An 18,231-nucleotide genomic window follows, 5' to 3' on the forward strand; every position below is an offset into this window, starting at 1 on the left:
GTAAAATATATAGTAGAGTATATATAAAGTAAAATATATAGTATAGTATAGTATATATAGTATATATACTATACTATATATTTTATTTTTAGAATATAGACAATATATTCTGAAATATATTTTAATGCATGAAATGTGCTTTGAATAAATAAAAAAAGTTAAATTTAAAATGTAAAATGTATTTAAAATGTAAAAATATTTATGTAATTTTGTAAATTATGTAATGTGGGTCCCATAACTAATAACCAACAGCCTACAGAACAAAAGTTAAGAAAGGCTTAAAATTAATTTAAGGAAAAAAATGCATTAATGAAGGTACAAACGGTCGCCGGCCTGCATTGCTAATGCTGTATTAGCAAATGTGTTGCTAGTCACAGTCTATGTTCATGAGGTCCTGGGCCCTTCACATCTAAACACTGGTGAATATGAGATCTGGGTCTATATCTGAAGGCTCTGAGGGCAAGGCCTGAGTCCTTTACCAGGCAGGGTCACAGGAAATGCTACAGGACCCATAATAGAGGTCACTGGGTGCCACAGAATAAATTTTCACAATAAAGACATTATTTTAATAAGATATACAGATATTCTTGTCCCAGACTCCCCCTGGTTAAAATGCCATGGACTACTCTATGCAGCCAATGGCCAATAGCCAATATTCTGAGTTCATTGGTCTTAAGTACCCATCATACAGTTCAAATACAGCTCAAATATTCTGTCAAATAAAAACAATATTAGAAACGTCGGCAAGTACTGGCCCCTGTCCTTCCAGCCTAGTGATTCTGCATTACAGGGCAGAGAGGGAGAGAGAGAGCGAGACCACGAGAGAGCGAGACCTACTTAACAGACAACTGGCCACCATTTAATTGGAAGAAAATAGAAATGAATTAAAAACCGCATTAAAAATTGTTGCATAAACGGCGTGGCCCAGTAAACGGCTCGCAGTAAATGAGGTCTAGAAGATTACACAGAGAGGGAGGGAGCTGAGCGTGGCTCTGCGGTTGTGAGAGGGCTTTTGCAATGGGTCTGTTCTCTCTGGGCTGTGAGTGTGACGCTATATGGCTGCTGTCTCCTGGACAGAGTGTGTTTTGACAGTCAGCAGCCATGGGTGAGGTGTTGCTTTCTCTCTGGGGGAAAGTGTCCCTGTGTGGCGGTGACTAACTCCCCTTCAGACTGAGAGAGGAGAGAGAGAGAGAGATGAAGAGAGAGTCAGATAGAAGGAGAATTAGAAGGAGCAGGACACAGAGAGAGAGACAGGGACAGAGGGAGACAGGCACTGAGGGAAGCCAGGGTGAAGGATAAATAAGCCTGCCTGGCCACAGCTCTTATTTTCTTTGACACAACAAAAATACTGTCCGACAAATCATCGTCTGTCCATCCGTTCATATGCAGTCTAAAGTGCAGGACATGCACTATATGGACAAAAGTATTGGGACACTATTGCAGTATAGTGTCAGTATACAGTATAGTGGACAGTATTAAAGAGTGTTTCCTGCTTTTGTTGGAGTAACTGTCTCCAACTGTCTCTACTGTCCAGGGAGGAAGGCTTTATTAGATTCTGGAGGAGCATGGCTGTGAGGATTTGACTGCAATCAGCAACAAGAGCATTATCCCACCTCATCCCAAAAGTACTGGATGGAGCTCCACCACCACCACCATCATTCCAGAGAGCACAGTTCTTCCACTGCTCCACAGCTTCACAATGCCCCCAGCCCATGCCTGGCATTAGGCAGCATGGTGCCAACAGGTTCATGTTTATCTGAACCAAAGAGTCCTATTCTATTGGCCGTACTTCTCTACAGGCATTTGCAGATTAGTGTCAGCAACGGGTGTAACTTAAAGCAGCTGAATGCATTCATTAGCATGGCTGTCCACAAACATTTGGACATTCAGTCAGTCTTTCATCACTGCAGGTGTCAGAGCAATGGGTCGGCAGTCATGCAGGCATGTGGTGATGGGTTTCTTTGGGGGGATAGGGATGGGACGGTTGTGGCCTCAAGGCAGGTGAGGATGCTAGTCTATTCCAGGGAGAGGTTGACGGTGGCACATATGCTTTCAGGATCTGTCCTGGATACCATCTGGGCCTCCGCTTTCTGAGTCAAGACCCTCACCAGTGTTCTCCTCACCTCATTTGTAGTCAGGCTAGGTGCTGGCTCCTCTGCGGAAGGTAGCAGAGCAGGGTGGTAAGCTGAGCCTGAGCAGTGGTCTCACAGCAAGCAGAGAAAGTACTCGTTGCAGCAGGGAGGTGGGCGTCTGTGGTCACCGAGTTGCTGACTTTGCTCTTATAGCCAGTAATTGCTTATATGCTTTGCCACATGTGCCTGGGTTCTGAGCTGGATCGGAAATAGGCTGCAATCTCTGCTGTGCTTGTGTTTTGCAGCCCTGATGCCAGCCTGTAGGTCGTGTATGACCGTTTCCAGGTCCTTGTCGTTGCCAGATTTGAAAAATGCATTCAGCAGACTGTGAGCTTCACTGTGTATCCATATGGATCCTTATCCACACATAACTACTTGAATATGGGTAGGTAAATATTAATCTTCACTATATGTCCAAAGGTTTGTGGACACCCCTTCTAATGAATGCATTCAGCTACTTTGCGTTGCACCCATTACTGACACAATTGAGCAAATGCACACACACACACACACACACACACACAGCTTGTCTAGTTCCTGTGGAGACGTACTGCCAATAGAATAAAACTCTCTGGAGCAGCTCAACATAAACCTATTGGCACCATGACAAATGGTGCCAGATGTGAGCTAGACAGGTATGGGTTAGGACAAGTTGTTCTTTGGAATGATGGTTGGTATTCCATTTAATACTTGGGTTGGGATGAGCTGGGGAGTTGGGGGTGAGGTGGGGTGGTAAACATCCTGCAACATACTGACCTGCTCCACAGCTCAGTGACAGTAGAGAAAGTTACTCCACCAAAACTAGCATAAACTATTTTTAATACCCTTCATTTCAGGGGAGGAGGAGCAGCAGGTGTCCCAATACTTTTGTCAATATAGGGTATGTAGGTTTAGGCTTCCACTATTGAGTGATATATACATAGAACCTTTTCCTAAGGATGTACTCCCAGTGATCCTCCATTGTACCGTCATATTTTGCTACAATACACATCCAGTTAGTAGAGCTGTCCAAATGACCACTGGGTCACCAAGGCCCTGGTTTTCTCAGGTGTTGAAGCATGAAGATAGAAAGAAGGCTGAGTCAATATGACACATTATCATCACATCTCGCTCTGACCTCAGCCATGATTTATAATAAGCTTCATGGCTGCAACCCCAGCATGAGCTCCAAACTTGTTTCTGGAAGTTGTAACCGTGCCTGTCACTCATAAGGAACTTATTACTCACCATCTTCTCTTCTCTATGTCCCACGCAATCCAGCCCACCATTTCTTCTGAAAGACCACCTCAAACCCTCAAACTCCTCAGAACTCACCCTAACTACACCCTAAGATAATTAAATAGTAATACACTGTAAGATCTCCCAATTCGGGTCTTCCAAGGAACCCACCCATTCATAGCTCCCCCTAGCACTAGCAGTGCTCCCCACACTAGGAGGGTAAGGGCAATACATGCAAAGTCAGCCGTCGCCTCTTTTCCAACTGCCGCCAATGCGGCATCACCGGGCAGCCGACACATTCTGAGGTCCCCAAGCTCCACCACACCAGCTAACAGACACCTATGCCAGCCAACACTGCTTGTGACGAGTGATGAGGGGGGGGAGTGCCATCTACCCACCTGGAGAGAGCACGGCCAATTGTGCTCTCTCTGACTCCGGCTGCTGATGGCAAAGTCGCATGGCTTGGGATTTGAACTCTTCTGCAGATCATCTTCTATATGTTCTAGATTGGTTTCTTTTGTGCCTAGATCCTTTCAGTGGTTCTTCCTCGTGTTCTGAGGGGGAGGCACTCATTAGGGGTCTAGACATGCATTTCCATAATACTGCTTCAGGACAATGGCTTGGGGCAGTGCTTGCAGACCCTTGAGCCTTCTAAACTTGGGCCCCTCATTTAGACACCCGCAAATGTGTACACCCCTCCATCCATCTTCTAATCTGCTTCTTCTGGTCAGGGTCGGGTGGTGGTCACGGTGGGTCAAGGTTAGCAGAAAAGCATCTCAGAATACACAACACGTCCAACTTTAAGGAGGATCGTCTACAGCAGCAGAAGACCGTGGTGGTTTGCAGTTCTTTGAGCCAAGGACACAAAGCTGAGACGGAAGTGGTCTTTGGCTCACAAGCACTGGACAGTTGAAGCCTGGAGAAATGTAGATCTGGTCTGATGTATCTGGGGAACTGCTGAGGAACACAGATGGTAGGGTCAGAATTTGGTGCCAGCAGCATGAATCCATGGAACCAACTTGCCCTGTGTCAATGATCCAGAGTGGTGGAGGTGGTGTAATGGTGTGAGGAAGGTTCTCTGGGCACACTTTGATATCGTCACTTGAATACCACAGACCATGTGGATATTTCCATCACAGTTTACCCATCTTCTAGCATCTACTTCCAGCATGGTGATGGAGCAGACGTCTCTCAAGCCAGAGCGACCAGGGCTGAATTGAATAGGGCAGATTCAGGATGAGGTCAGACGCTAAGAAACATGAAGGTGCTCCTGAAAGATCTGCAGGAACCGTGTGATGCAGTCTTGTCAACGTGGACCAGAATTGGACCAGACTCAAAGGAACATTCACTATAAGGACCAAAGTATTTGGACACCTGCTCATTCACTGTTTCTTCTAAAATCAAGGCTATTAAAAAGAGCGTATCCTGCTTTTGTTGGAGTAACTGTCTACTGTCCTGGGAGGAAGGGTTGCTACTAGATTTTGTAGGAGCATTGCTGTGAGGATTTGATTGCATTCAGTGACAAGAGCTTGTTAGTGAGGTCAGGATGCGGCTGGATGATCACCACCCCAACTCATCATCCCCAACCCCCCAACTCGTCCCAAAAGTATTGATTGGAGCGCCACCATCATTCCAGAGAACACACACATCTTCCACTGCTTTACAGCTCCCTCCATGCTGGGGGGCTTTAGTGGGTTGACGTTTATCTGCTCCAGAGAGTTCCACTGAATTAGGAATACCTCTCTACAGGGACTAGACAAGCTTTGTGTCGGCAATGGGTGCAACGTAACGTAGCGTAAAGCAAAGTAAAAGAAGGGGTGTCCACAAACAAAATGTTTTTAGCATTTTAGCATAGCATTATTGTTCTGGCACTGGGTTTAATAAGGGTCTGGCAAAGGGTATAATGGGTTTCATAAGGGTATGGCAAAGTGGCATGGCTCGGGATTTGAACTCACAACCCTGCTTGTCCTACTTCTATCCTTGCTGGACGAAAGACGGGTTCTCCTTCTGTGTCCTGGCTCCCCTCAGTGGATCTTCTATATGTTCTAGCTTGTATACTTTTGTGCCTAGATCCTTTTCGTGGTTCTTCCTCGTGTTCTGAGGGGGAGGCACTCATTAGGGGTCTAGACATGCATTCCCGTAATACTGCTTCGGGACAATGGCTTGGGGCAGTGCTTGCAGACCCTTGGGCCTCCTAAACTTGGGCCCCTCATTTAGACACCGGCAAATATGTACACCCATCCATCCATCTTCTAATCTGCTTCTTCCTGGTCAGGGTCGGGTGAAGGTCACAGTGGGTTGTGGTTAGCAGAAAAGCATCTCAGAATACACAACACGTCCAACTTTAAGGAGGATCATTTCATAAGGGTATGCCACTTGACGGGTGGCTAGTTACATCACCCCCAAAAAAGCGCTATACCAATGGAACCGAGCTGAACTGAGTCACAATGAATTCTGTCTGGAACAATGAAGGCGAGCTGAGCCCTGAACGCTGCTGTGCTTTTGTAAAGCTGGGCTCAGAAGGTTAAAAGGTACGTGATGCGTCTGTCTGATGAAACGTTGAAAAACGTCCGTCGTTTCTTTAAGAATTGTCCTAACAACACCGAACAGACAGTTTATCTCTCAAAGGGAGCGCTGCGAAGACTTTAATTCACTTACAAAACACTAAACGCGCAATTAGTGCAATTAGAGAAAGCCGCTTGGGCCCAAGTTTCCATGGAGACTGCATTATTTTTGAAGGACTGTTGTGATGTGCCGCGAATTTACTGGGCGAAAAAGAGCGGAGAACGCATTAATCAAACGGCGTACCTCCTCTGAGCCGTGGCTGTGCTCTCTGTAAATGATTAAGTCCTCCAAATGCTCTTTACAATGGGGTTTGAATGAAGCCCTCAAGAAGCTTCCACTATCAAACATTTGTTATGGCTTGTTCAAAAAATAATGCGCTCTGGAGCATCCTTTCCCCTGTCTCTTACCCACACTTTCTCTCCCTCTCTCTCTCTCCCTCTTTGTCTCATTTCCTGTCTCTCTCTCATTCTCTCTCTCTGTACAACACTACTAAATTTAGCCTGCGGCTCTGAGCGGTTGCCAGAGGCTTATTGTCCCGAAAGGCTCCTCTAATTCTACAGCTAACAGCTGCCTGATGGGTTATCTGGCTCTTCAGCCGCTGTTCGACGGCTCCCGGTGAAGACAATGTCATTAAGCCGGGCACCGTGTGACGGGACGTCAGAGTCTCCATCTCCGATCTGCTCTAAAAGCTGATCCGCCGGGCCTTGCAGTGCGGCCTGCCGTGGATTTTCAGTGGGAAAAGCTGTGTGCAGAGCACAGCCGGGGCCGCCTAGCTCTCTCTCTCTCTCGCTCTCTCTCTCGCTCTCTCTCGGCAAAGTGCTCGCATGGCTTGATGCACAGCGTTAAACTGTCCATGAGGAAAGCTTTTAGAATTGGCCAGCATCCGTGACATTTGTTTTAACTACAACAAAAGGGGTAAGTTTAGGGGTCAGTTCCCGTTCATTCCGATCACGAGAGACTCGGATGAATTGTTTCGGGAAATCTGATTCACAATATCTGTGAACTTCAGTTTCAAAGCCAGACTGCAGGTCATCTACTGAACTGCAGTGCTGCAGCTGAAGTTGGGAATTGACCGCAAATTGACCAGGAATCCAGCACATTAGCCCTGTACACAAAGGAATAGACTGTTAAACAAATTATGGAAGATGTCCAAATGTTTGTGGACACCCCTTTAAATTAAATTTCAGATACAGATACAGCTACAGAAAAGTATTGCTAATACAATAGGACTCTCTGTGGGCTTGAGGGGCCTATAAAGCCCCCTAGCATTGAGCTGTGGAGCAGTGGAAGAACTGTGTTCTCTGGAATGATGGTGGTGGTGGTGCTCCATCCAGTACTTATGGGATGAGCTAGGGAGTTGGGGATGACGAGGTGGGGTGGTGATCATCCAACATCCTGACCTCACTAGAGCTCTTGTTGCTCAATGTAATCAAATCCTCACAGCAATGCTCCTGCAAAGTCTAGTAGAAACTCCAACAGAAGCAGGGTCAACTCTTTTTAATAGTCTTGATGTCAGAAGAAAAGATGAATGAGAAGGTGTCCAAATACTTTTACTTTTTTAGCTAAAAACAGTAAAAAACATAATCTCTCAGAACCCCCATGAGCCTGTCGTTGCACCGGTTGTCCTTTCTTGGAGCACCTTTGGTAGGTACTGTCCACTGAATACCTGACCCAATCGTCTAGACCTCACCATTTGGTTCTGGTCAAAGCATCTCAAACTCTGATGCTGGTCCATTCCTGTTCCTGTGCCTCCAACGCATCCCCTTCAAGAACTGACAAATACACAAGCCGCCTAATATAGCTGCCTATTTCTTGACCTCAAGTGCCACTTGAACCAGATAATGTTATTCACTTCGCCTCTCTGTGGTTTTAATGTTATGGCTGATTGGCCTTTAACCAGTAGTCTGGGACACTATCAATACCCTTCCTTAGCCCCAGAACTAGTGTATAGTCCTGCACACTTTTTTGTTTTTTGGGGGGTTTAGCTCCTCCCCCAAAGCAGCCAATGTCTGCTGAGGTAAGTGATTCAGCTTATTGTTGTTAAAACGCAGTGTTAAACACACCCATGATTAATTAAGAGGCTTAGCACATGCCTTTTGCGTGTTACGAGCAGCGCAAGGCGAAGTTGTCCCGTCGCTACGACAGCAAAGACACACCAACGTGCCCTAAATGAAGCTGCACACCAAAAGGTCGCTAAAATTGGGCCCTTAGACAGGGATTGAGCCTGGTCCAGACCTACCTTGTCCGTTCAGTGGGGAATTTCCATCTCCAGGACTAGGCGTAGTCCTTTCCCAGTCTGTAAGAACCCACCCTCAGACAGTTTGTCCAGTTTAAACAGTTCAACCTGAAGAGATTTTTATGTCTTTTAGCATTCGCAGTTAAACAATCCTCCAATCTGAGGATGCTTACGGCCCTCCTCAGCTCCCCCACGTCCCATAACCCTGCGGCTTATTGACTACATTTTAGGAGTATGTGGAAATTCTAGATATGGATTTTTCGCCAGACTATTCCTTAGCCTGCACAGACGGATGCTTTTGAGTTCTTGAGGGATTTTCGTTCTGATGTGAAAGCACTGCCACTCAGAAGCACTGTGCATTAATAGTGCATGAGGGAGTCAATTTAGGATCGTCCAATATTAATGCTCTTTCATTATACTTTATGGCAGCTCTGTTCAGCTGTATTCTTATACGTATTAGATAATCCACCCAACGTCTGAAGCCTTCACACTTACCGACTGCCTGAATGCCTATCCGAATAATCTCCTGTAGCCTGCTGATTGTCTAGTGTGCTCTTGCCCGCTTAGGCATCATGCTCAAAAAGACCCCCAGAGAAAGCTGTCCAAGCCCTTCAAAGCTAAAAGACGGAGACGGACATTAACCAGGCATTGCCCCGCACTACAAATTGTTAAAAAATTGAGGACCTGAAGCTACTCCTTGAAACGAAAGTGCAATGTCTGCTCATACAAAAAACATGATGTGTGTCCTAAAGCCGTCTCCAGACGGAGACTCCACCGAGCCTCCTTTCTCTCTTTCACAAACACACACAAAGAGGTACACTGGAGTCTAAAACACTGGCTGACGGCAGCTGCGGTACAGGGGGGATGCCTAGTCTTCGTGTGAATGTGTACTGCCATGTAAAAATTAGGACACTGCATGAAAACACTTGTCTTATTTAAATAATCTGGACAGTCCAGTCAAGGTTTCCTGCTTGAACACCACCCAGTCCCCAGTCTCTGTGTGATGGTGTACTTTCAGATCTCAGGTGAGAGCTACCTGCGACCGTGAGGACGTTTTAGGATTGTTGGAGGCTTGTTCATGAATCTTGTGGTTTTGACTCGTGGACCGAACTTGCTTGTTGGTATGTTGGTCATGGTAAATGATTTAGCTGACATTGCAACGGTCCTTAAACCCCTTCTCAGACTCATCTGAATCTACAACCTTCTTTCTAAAAGCCTCAGAGAGCTCGTCGGATCTGGCCATGAAGGTGATCTTCACCACTCACTTCAACCATCAAGAGCAAACCGGACTAAACATCTGGAATAGAAAAGACCTTCCTCCAGAATCCTCTCTAACCATGTTCAGCTGATCCACTGCACCTGATTCTAATTCTACACATTTAAAGTAATACATGTGGGGGCTTTGAACTTTTACCTCACAGGAAAATGACCAATTTCTATTAATTCCATTTTAGATATTATTTTTAAAGATATTTATTATTTACATAGTTTTACATTTATATTACATTCATCTCTTAATGTGATTCACCTGAAGATCAAATGTCCAGATGTTTAAATACGTGAAATGACCTCAAAAAGCTTTCCATGGTGTCCGAATTCTTTCACATGACTGTATATGTACAGTTACATTTACATTTAAGGCATTTAGCAGACGCTCTTCTCCAGAGCGATTTACAAAAGAAAAACCTCAGCTAGTTTAAATAGACTAATAATTCAAAGATCCACTAAGTTTAGACTCTACTAAACACAAGTCAGTAAGGAGACCACTCTGCTATTCGCCCAAGTACTCTCAGAAGAGGAGGGTCTTCAGTCTGGGTTTGAGGACAGCGAGCGTTGGACTCTGCTGTTCGGACACCCAGGGGAAGTTCGTTCCACCACTTCGGTGCAGGACAGTAAAAAGTCTGGACGCTCGTCTTCCATGGATTTTGAGGGATGGCGGGTTAAGCCGAGCCGTACTTGAAGCTGGAGGGGCTCTTGGTGCAGATCGGCTTTTGACCATCGCCATCAAGTACGGAGGGGCTGGCTGGTCCGTCCTTGGCTTTATAGGCCAGCGTCAAGGTTTTAAATCTGAATATGTGTGTGTGTGTGTGTGTGTACACACAGTAAGCACTGCACTGGGCTTTCTAAAGTTCCAGACAGTGTGCTGAAGTTCTAGACCCAGCACATTGCTCATCGCTGCGTCATGTCGGTGTGCACTGGGGGGGAGGACGCTTTGATTTCAGCTCTGCACCGTCCCTGTCCCACTGAGACTACATAAACTGACCTCTGACAGATCCTAGCCTCAAAAGCTCCCTGTCCGTGTTCGGCTCAGCATCACCCTGATTTACCTTCTATTTGGACTGAGAAAACATTTGACCGGTGGAAATGGTAAGACGTTCAGAAACCAAAGCCTTTTAGGTCTGGTGGCATCACTTTTTTGATTTTTACATTCAATTCTGGTACATTCTGGTGCAGCCTGGGATACAAATACTGGAAATATTTAATTGAACAGTTATGTAAATACAAGGCAATGTTCAAAAATTGTCCAGAAGTATATTTAAATTGAATAGAGGCTATAAACTTTTGTTCAGAATGGGTGACTCACTGGCTCCACATTGACGCATTCATGCTTGAACCCCGAAGATTGCCGCTAGGAATATCATTTGCAGATGTCACTAAGCTCTGACTCTGACGGACTGTTTTATAATAGTCCACCGAAATCAACATGTTCTACATCAATTTCATTTGAACAACTAAATAAAAGTTGATTGTTTTGGTTGCTGACGATGATAATTTACATATTTTAACCTTTTTTCCCATTTAAAAGGGAATGAAAAAAAAGGGAAAGGTAAAGGTGCACGTATTTGTCACTGTACAGTGTAGACTGTACAGCGAAATGTGTCCTCCGCATTTAACCCATCTGGTAGTGAACACACACTCACACACACACATGTGTTAGGGGCAGTGAGTACACACACACCCAGAGCAGTGGGCAGCCAACTCCAGCGCCCGGGGAGCAGAGAGGGTAAAGGGCCTTGCTCAAGGGCCCAACAGTGGCAGCTTGCCGAGCCCGGGAATCGAACCCGCAACCCTGTTATCGATATCCCGGCGCCCTAACCGCTGAGCCACCACTGCCCAAAATAAATAAATAAATAAATAAATAATTTAAAAATCAGGGGACAGCGCAAACACAGTCCCCCACTACCAGAAATTATGCAGTCGAGATTCCCACATTTGGGGAATTCGCAGGGGTCAGCACAGCCGGAGTGCAATGGCTGAGCCTCACCCTGGGTGAACCACCTTCTTGATCATGGTATAAAAAACACTGCTGCTGAAACATATGCTGTGTTCATATTTTTAATAATCTTGCATCAGATTGGCTCATAAAAGTGAAATACTATATCTGCTGGTTGGCTGAATAATGATTGTGACCGGGCCGGGCCATGGTTAGTGGACAGGCGTCAGGCTGCACTGGCCTGTGTTGACAATTCACTGCCGAGATAGCAACGAACGTCTGACTGTTGGCGTCTGCCTAGGCTACCACTACCACTAGTCTATCACTATACCACTATACCAACTATACCACTATACATCACTATATCACTATACCACTATACCAACTATACCACTATACATCACTATACCACTATACCAACTATACCACTATACATCAATATACCATAATACCAACTATGCCACTATACATCACTATACCACTATACCAAATACCACCTATACCACTATACATCACTATACCACTATACCAAATACCACCTATACCACTATACATCACTATACCACTATACCAACTATACCACTATACATCACTATATCACTATACCAACTATACCACTATACATCACTGTACCACTATACCAAATACCACCTATACCACTATACCACTATACCAAATACCACCTATACCACTATACATCACTATACCACTATACCACCTATACCACTATACATCACCATACCACTATACCACCAATACCACTATACATCACTATACCACTATACCAACTACACCACTATACCACTATACCAACTATGCCACTATACATCACTATACCACTATACCAACTATACCACTATACATCACTATATCACTATACCAACTATACCACTATACATCACCATACCACTATACCACCAATACCACTATACATCACTATACCACTATACCAACTACACCACTATACCACTATACCAACTATGCCACTATACATCACTATACCACTATACCAACTATACCACTATACATCACTATACCACTATACCAACTATGCCACTATACATCACTATACCACTATACCAACTATGCCACTATACATCACTGTACCACTATACATCACTATACCACTATACATCACTATACCACTATACCAACTATACCACTATACCAACTATGCCACTATACATCACTATACCACTATACCAACTATGCCACTATACATCACTGTACCACTATACATCACTGTACCACTATACATCACTATACCACTATACCAACTATACCACTATACCAACTATGCCACTATACATCACTATACCACTATACCAAATACCTATATCTGCCACTATTAATATTACCACTATACACCATGATTAGCATATTATGATTATGATCAGAGCAGTTTAACAGTATAGATGGTTTATTTTTATCAATAATTTATAAATAGTTCTGATCAGAGGAGGACGGGTCGGGTCCACCTTGTGAGTATTGGTTCCTCCCAAGGTTTCTTCCTCCAGCTCTGAGGGAGGTTCTCCTTGCCACTGTCGCTGTTGGGGTCTGCTCACTGGAGGTCTTTGATCCTTCATGTCTTACATTATTTCTTTTTTGTCTTTTACTAATTTCTAATTATGTAAAGCTGCTTTGTAACGACAACAGTTGTAAAAAGCTACACAAATAAATCTGACTTGACTTGACTGGACTATGTAAGATAGGGCCCCAGTGTATGGAACAGGGATTCTGTGTGTTAAAGACAAAAAAATCACAATTCTAATAAAAAGAAGCAGATCTCAGATCTGTCAGGAGATGAGAGCTGAGCCGAGCCGGATCACACTTCTGACATTTCTTATCACGGCTCTCAGAAAGAATTTCTAAATATACCTTTAATATTTTCTTGCTTTTTTAAAGTCTAAAGTCAAACGATTCAGTCTTTCAGAGGTTTTACTGGAATCTGATAACTCAATACAACACACTGACAACTCTGACAGTCACATTTGCAAACATGGTGTGGGCGGGTCTCTAAAGATGAATCTCTGTTTTGATTGGATCTGCTCTATGGTGTATTTGAGGTGATGTGATTGGTTGCCAAATCAAAACAAAATGTTTGGAGAAAATGGTGCTAACCTGGATCTGTATGTATTGATTTACTGGATTTTGAGAAAGCTCAGTTCTATAGTTGAAGACAGAATTTATCTCAAATGGTCGTAAAGTAAAGCATTTATTTTTAATCAATGATTTTTACAGGAGCCAAAACATAAACACCCTTTCTGCATTGTTTATGAATATAAATAGTTTATTGACTTTTTCCTAAGTAGTGTATAAACTGCTCCTTAATATGGTTTCACAATGACAGGAGTGATAATTATTGTCATGGCGTGCAATGGCGAACAGAACAAAACCTGGGACTGGGAGGAGCGCCTGGGCGATAGGGGGGTTTAATGTAAACTAAAACCTGAGCTACGTTCGATAACAAAACAAGGGGGGGGGGGGGGGGGTGAGGAACCAGCCGCTTGACCAAACGGCAAGGCCGGCCAAACCTGGAACTACAGGGCACCGCTGAGAGCATGGGTCGCCTTGCTGGAGCTTGGGTACCTTGAGCATCCAAACATGAAGTGAACGAGCCTCGCTTGATACGTGAGTAGCCGGGAGCCCGACTCCTGAACGTGGGTGAATCCTGAGCCGTCCTAAGCACACCTGAACCAACACGGAACCTCAGATAGTCCTGGAGGCTCCAGTACGTACAATTCTCAGCTTCGAATGGCGGTGTTGAGGGTCCTTAAATATCCCCCAGTCCCAGGTGTAACTCATGAACCAAACAATGAACACAAATTAACTGAACCAAACACACATGAACGTAAACGAAATGGAAGTCCTTATTTGGGCCTGTGGGCAGCGCCCCTGGGGCGATCTCAAGGGCCTGACAATTACATACATACAAACGTTCTCAGACACCATTGCTTACATTAATTTTAAATAGGTGCACTGTCACTTTAAGAGCCTGACAGTAACAGCGACAGTTTTTTTATTTAACCTTGTTTTAAGTTACGGTTTGTGTTTCAAGTTCTGTTTTTATTTATTTGCATCACTTGTACAGTCCGAAATAAACTTTTGGGGTCTTGTGGAAGTTTCTTTTTCTTTGCTGAATAACGCAGACGAGTAGAAGTTGAGAAGAAGTTGCTACAACCACCACAGTACATCGTTCAGCTCACACAATTGTCCTTAACCCCTTAAACAGCCTTTGGCCTGCAGGTGGAGCTTCCATTACCAGAGAATAGCCCCACCAGTTCATCCAGAAATCCCTGTAGGTACTGAGCAACACCTTAGTGTGTGAGGTTAAGGGGTTAAACAAGAACCTCAACAGCTTAAAGAAGTTCTTATAACCTCAAGAAAAGTACAAGAGCATTTGATTGCAATCAGCAACTCCTCCCAGCACCATCGTTCCAGAGGACGCTGTTATTCTTCCACTGCTCCACAGCTCAATGCTTGGGGGCTTTATACCCCCCTCTACCCCACGCATGGCATTATTAGGCAGCATGGTGCCAATCGGTCCATGTTTGTTTATCTGCTCCAGAGAGTCCTATTCGATTGGCAGTACTTCTCTACAGGGACTAGACAAGCTGTGAAGGAGTGTCCACAGACATTTGGACTTCTAGTACACACCCCGACTCACACCTACTGTACTGTAATTAGCAGGTTTAGTTTCGTACAGAGCAGAGTGTACCCTGTTCATGCTGAAACTTGCACAAAAGGCTCAGCCCACTGCTCCCCGATTCTCTCAACCTTCACAAGTGAGCCTTTGTTGAATAAACATTAGGGTCAGCCAACGGTATGATTGGGCCCCTCCGATGCCGCGTCACACAAGAGCCCCTACCGGCTGCAGGTGTTCATTGTCAGAAACTTCAAAGGCTGCGACGTGCAGCAATATAATGTCACTTCATCCACGTCTGGTTGTCCACCTAATGTGTTTCATGATATTGTCACGCTATTCCACATCGCACCTGAATTGCGCGTCCTCCACGCACCAGCGCCGCCGCTGCGGGCCGGGCCGCTGCTATTCTCATGCTAAACGCTCAGGAAATAAGTGCTTTGTGGCTGTTTTTTTAAAGCCGGGCCGAGAGCATTAAAGCAGCAATCAGAAAAACCACACGCACGTGATGAACAGAAAGAGGTGATTGTGGAAGCTTTGTCAGCGCTCAGACGAGCAGGCCGCGGACCGGAATAATCACGCGCAGGGGTCCGCCGATTCCCTTCACTCGGATGCAAAAAAGGTCCGTTTTAATGAAGCTGCTCGGCCGAACCCCTGCTTTTGTCTGCTGTCTGGTTCGGCCTGTGTATTCGCCGCAGTTAATTAGAGGCTTCGCCAGAGACAGCTGTCCTCATACAGACGACTGCCATTGTTTCAGTAATACGCACTGATTTCTATTGGAACAATGAGGCGTCCCTGCATATTTCACTGTGAAACAAGGTCTTACACATGTCTTGTGGGTCAGGCTACAGGGAACAACCCAACCGGTGGTTTGCATGTTCACGGTTCTGTCCATTTTTTAGATCTTCTGACAGGATATACCGATTCAACTAATATTCAGGAAAATATTCACTGTATAGACCTTCTGAAAAGTCAGCTGGACTGTCAGAAGGTCTGAAAGAGTGACAAAACTACATGGACATGACATAGTTTTGTCATTTTTTAGACCTTCTGACAATTCAGCTGGGGTGGGATTCGTTAGGAAGTTATTTACTGTGTCTCCTAGAAATGATTCATTGTATCTTTAGAAAATGATTCACTGTACAGACCTATGGACAATTCAGCTGGATTGTGATTCTTGTGGAAGTGTATTACTGTATCTGTAGGAAACGATTCACTGTATAGACCTTCAGAAAAGTCAGCTGGGGTGAGATTCGTTGGAAAGTTAGTTACCGTGCCTTCTAGAAATGATTCACTGTATCTTTAGGAAACGATTCACTGTACAGACCTCCAGTCAAGTCAGATAGACTACCATTATTATCAAAAATGATTCACTGTGAAGATCATCTGACAATTTAGGTAGACTGTCAGAAGGTCTAGAACCACAAACATGACAATTTGGCTGGGATATGATTCTTTAGAACATGAGTTACTCTATCTTCTAGAAATGATTCACTGTATCTTAAAACAAAGATTTACCGTACAGACCTACAGGCAATTCAGTTGGATTGTGATTCTTGTGGAAGTGTTTTACTTTCTTTAGGAAATTATTCACTGTATAGACCTTCTGAAAATTCAGCTGGGGTGGGATTCGTTAGGAAATTGGTTACTGTCTCTGCTAGAAATGATTCACTGTATCTTTAGGAAACGATTCACTGTACAGACCTCCTATCAAGTCAGATAGACTACCATTATTTTCAAAAATGATTCACTGGGGAGACCATCTGACAATTTAGGTAGATTGTCAGAAGGTCTAGAACCACAAACATGGCATTTGGCCATGACAATTTGGCTGGGATGTGATTCTTTAGGACATGAGTTACTCTATCTTCTAGAAATGATTCACTGTACAGACTTATGGGCAAATCAGCTGGATTGTGATTCGTGTGGAAGTGTATCACTATCTTTAGGAAATGATTCACTGTTTGTTGTGAATAGTTTGACTACTATTAATAAAAGAAATGATTCACAGTACGAAATAATTATCTTTACAGGCCATCTGACAATTTAGCTGGACCGTCAATCAAACCCTTACAGCAATGCTTCTCCCAAATCTAGTAGAAAGCCTTCTTCCCAGAACAGTGGAGACAGTTCCTCCAGCAAAACTCCTTTTAAAGACCCTTGCTTTCGGAAAAAACAATGAACGAGCGAGCGTCCCAATACTTTCGTCCTTACAGTGTATTTTAAGGAATTGTGCTCTTATCAAATATAATTTATTCTAACATTCTGAAATCTATGTAGTCGAAGAGCAAGGATGCAATTTTACACCCTACCCTGCAGCACCACCAGATTAGGGTGAAACAGAGCATTCAGAAAGACGGCCGCTTCTTTCTGATATTCTTTTCCATAAACAGCTTATCCATGGCCTGCTGTCTTGCGAGCGCAGCAGAAGCACTGGTACGGGCACAGATCTGGGCACGGATCCCAAACGGGTCTCACAACCGCAGTACCACAGCACTGTACAGTCAGCAAGCGCTCCCTCTTTAGCATATAACAGTGATCGCTGTTCTATGAAGCTTTTTTGGGAAGACGCAGTAACGAGCCTCCGCCAGAGATTACAACATTTCCATGACAACTGTGAACGGCACAGACAGGGCTCGAGAACAATGGAGTCGAGCTTTTGACATATCATTTGCAGCTGGCAGCTAAGAACTTCTAGCATCACCGGTGGCATAATCCCTGTCAGAGGTTTGTGTGAAGTTTCCAGACATGGATTTCTATTTCTGACAGCGGCTTGTAGTGCGCTGCTTCTAGAGCTCCAGGAAAACTGCATTCTCCACAGTTAGCCCCTGTAGCTCATTTGTAATGACCTGATTATTTAATAATTACATCATTACATCATTTATTACGTCATTTGCATTGGAAACATGACTGTAAGCAGGGAATGACTGTATGACTGGGGAACGCCTATACAGTATATACAGTATATATGTGTATGCAGTTCATTACGAAGACCATACTAATATTGGGTCGGACCTCTGACCTTAGGTCTCAGGTCTTGATTGCACTGCCACATGCCAACATGTTCTGTTGGATTCAGATCCAGTCACTGGCTAGACCACTGAAGAACCCTGAACTTAGTGAAGCCAGTTTGAGAGACTGTCCAGCATCATCATGCTGGAAGCAGCTGCTAGAAGATGGTAAATAGGAGTCATTAAGGGATGCCCATGGTCAGCAACAATAC

At 44.5% G+C, this 18,231-nt stretch overlaps 1 protein-coding gene and 1 non-coding gene across 3 annotated transcripts in view; both read right to left on the reverse strand.

Annotated features, from left to right (window-relative positions):
• grm6a (glutamate receptor, metabotropic 6a) overlaps window positions 1-18,231 on the reverse strand; it is a 90,565-nt gene that overhangs the window by 44,556 nt on the left and 27,778 nt on the right. The gene's annotated exons all lie outside the window — the stretch shown is intronic.
• On the reverse strand, window positions 11,304-11,470 carry LOC140557878 (U1 spliceosomal RNA). The gene has a single exon (XR_011979870.1). It is a non-coding gene; the product is annotated as a U1 spliceosomal RNA (small nuclear RNA).

This window comes from Salminus brasiliensis, chromosome 6, assembly GCF_030463535.1.
Source record: "Salminus brasiliensis chromosome 6, fSalBra1.hap2, whole genome shotgun sequence".
In the NCBI taxonomy this organism is placed as follows: Eukaryota; Metazoa; Chordata; class Actinopteri; order Characiformes; family Bryconidae; genus Salminus; species Salminus brasiliensis.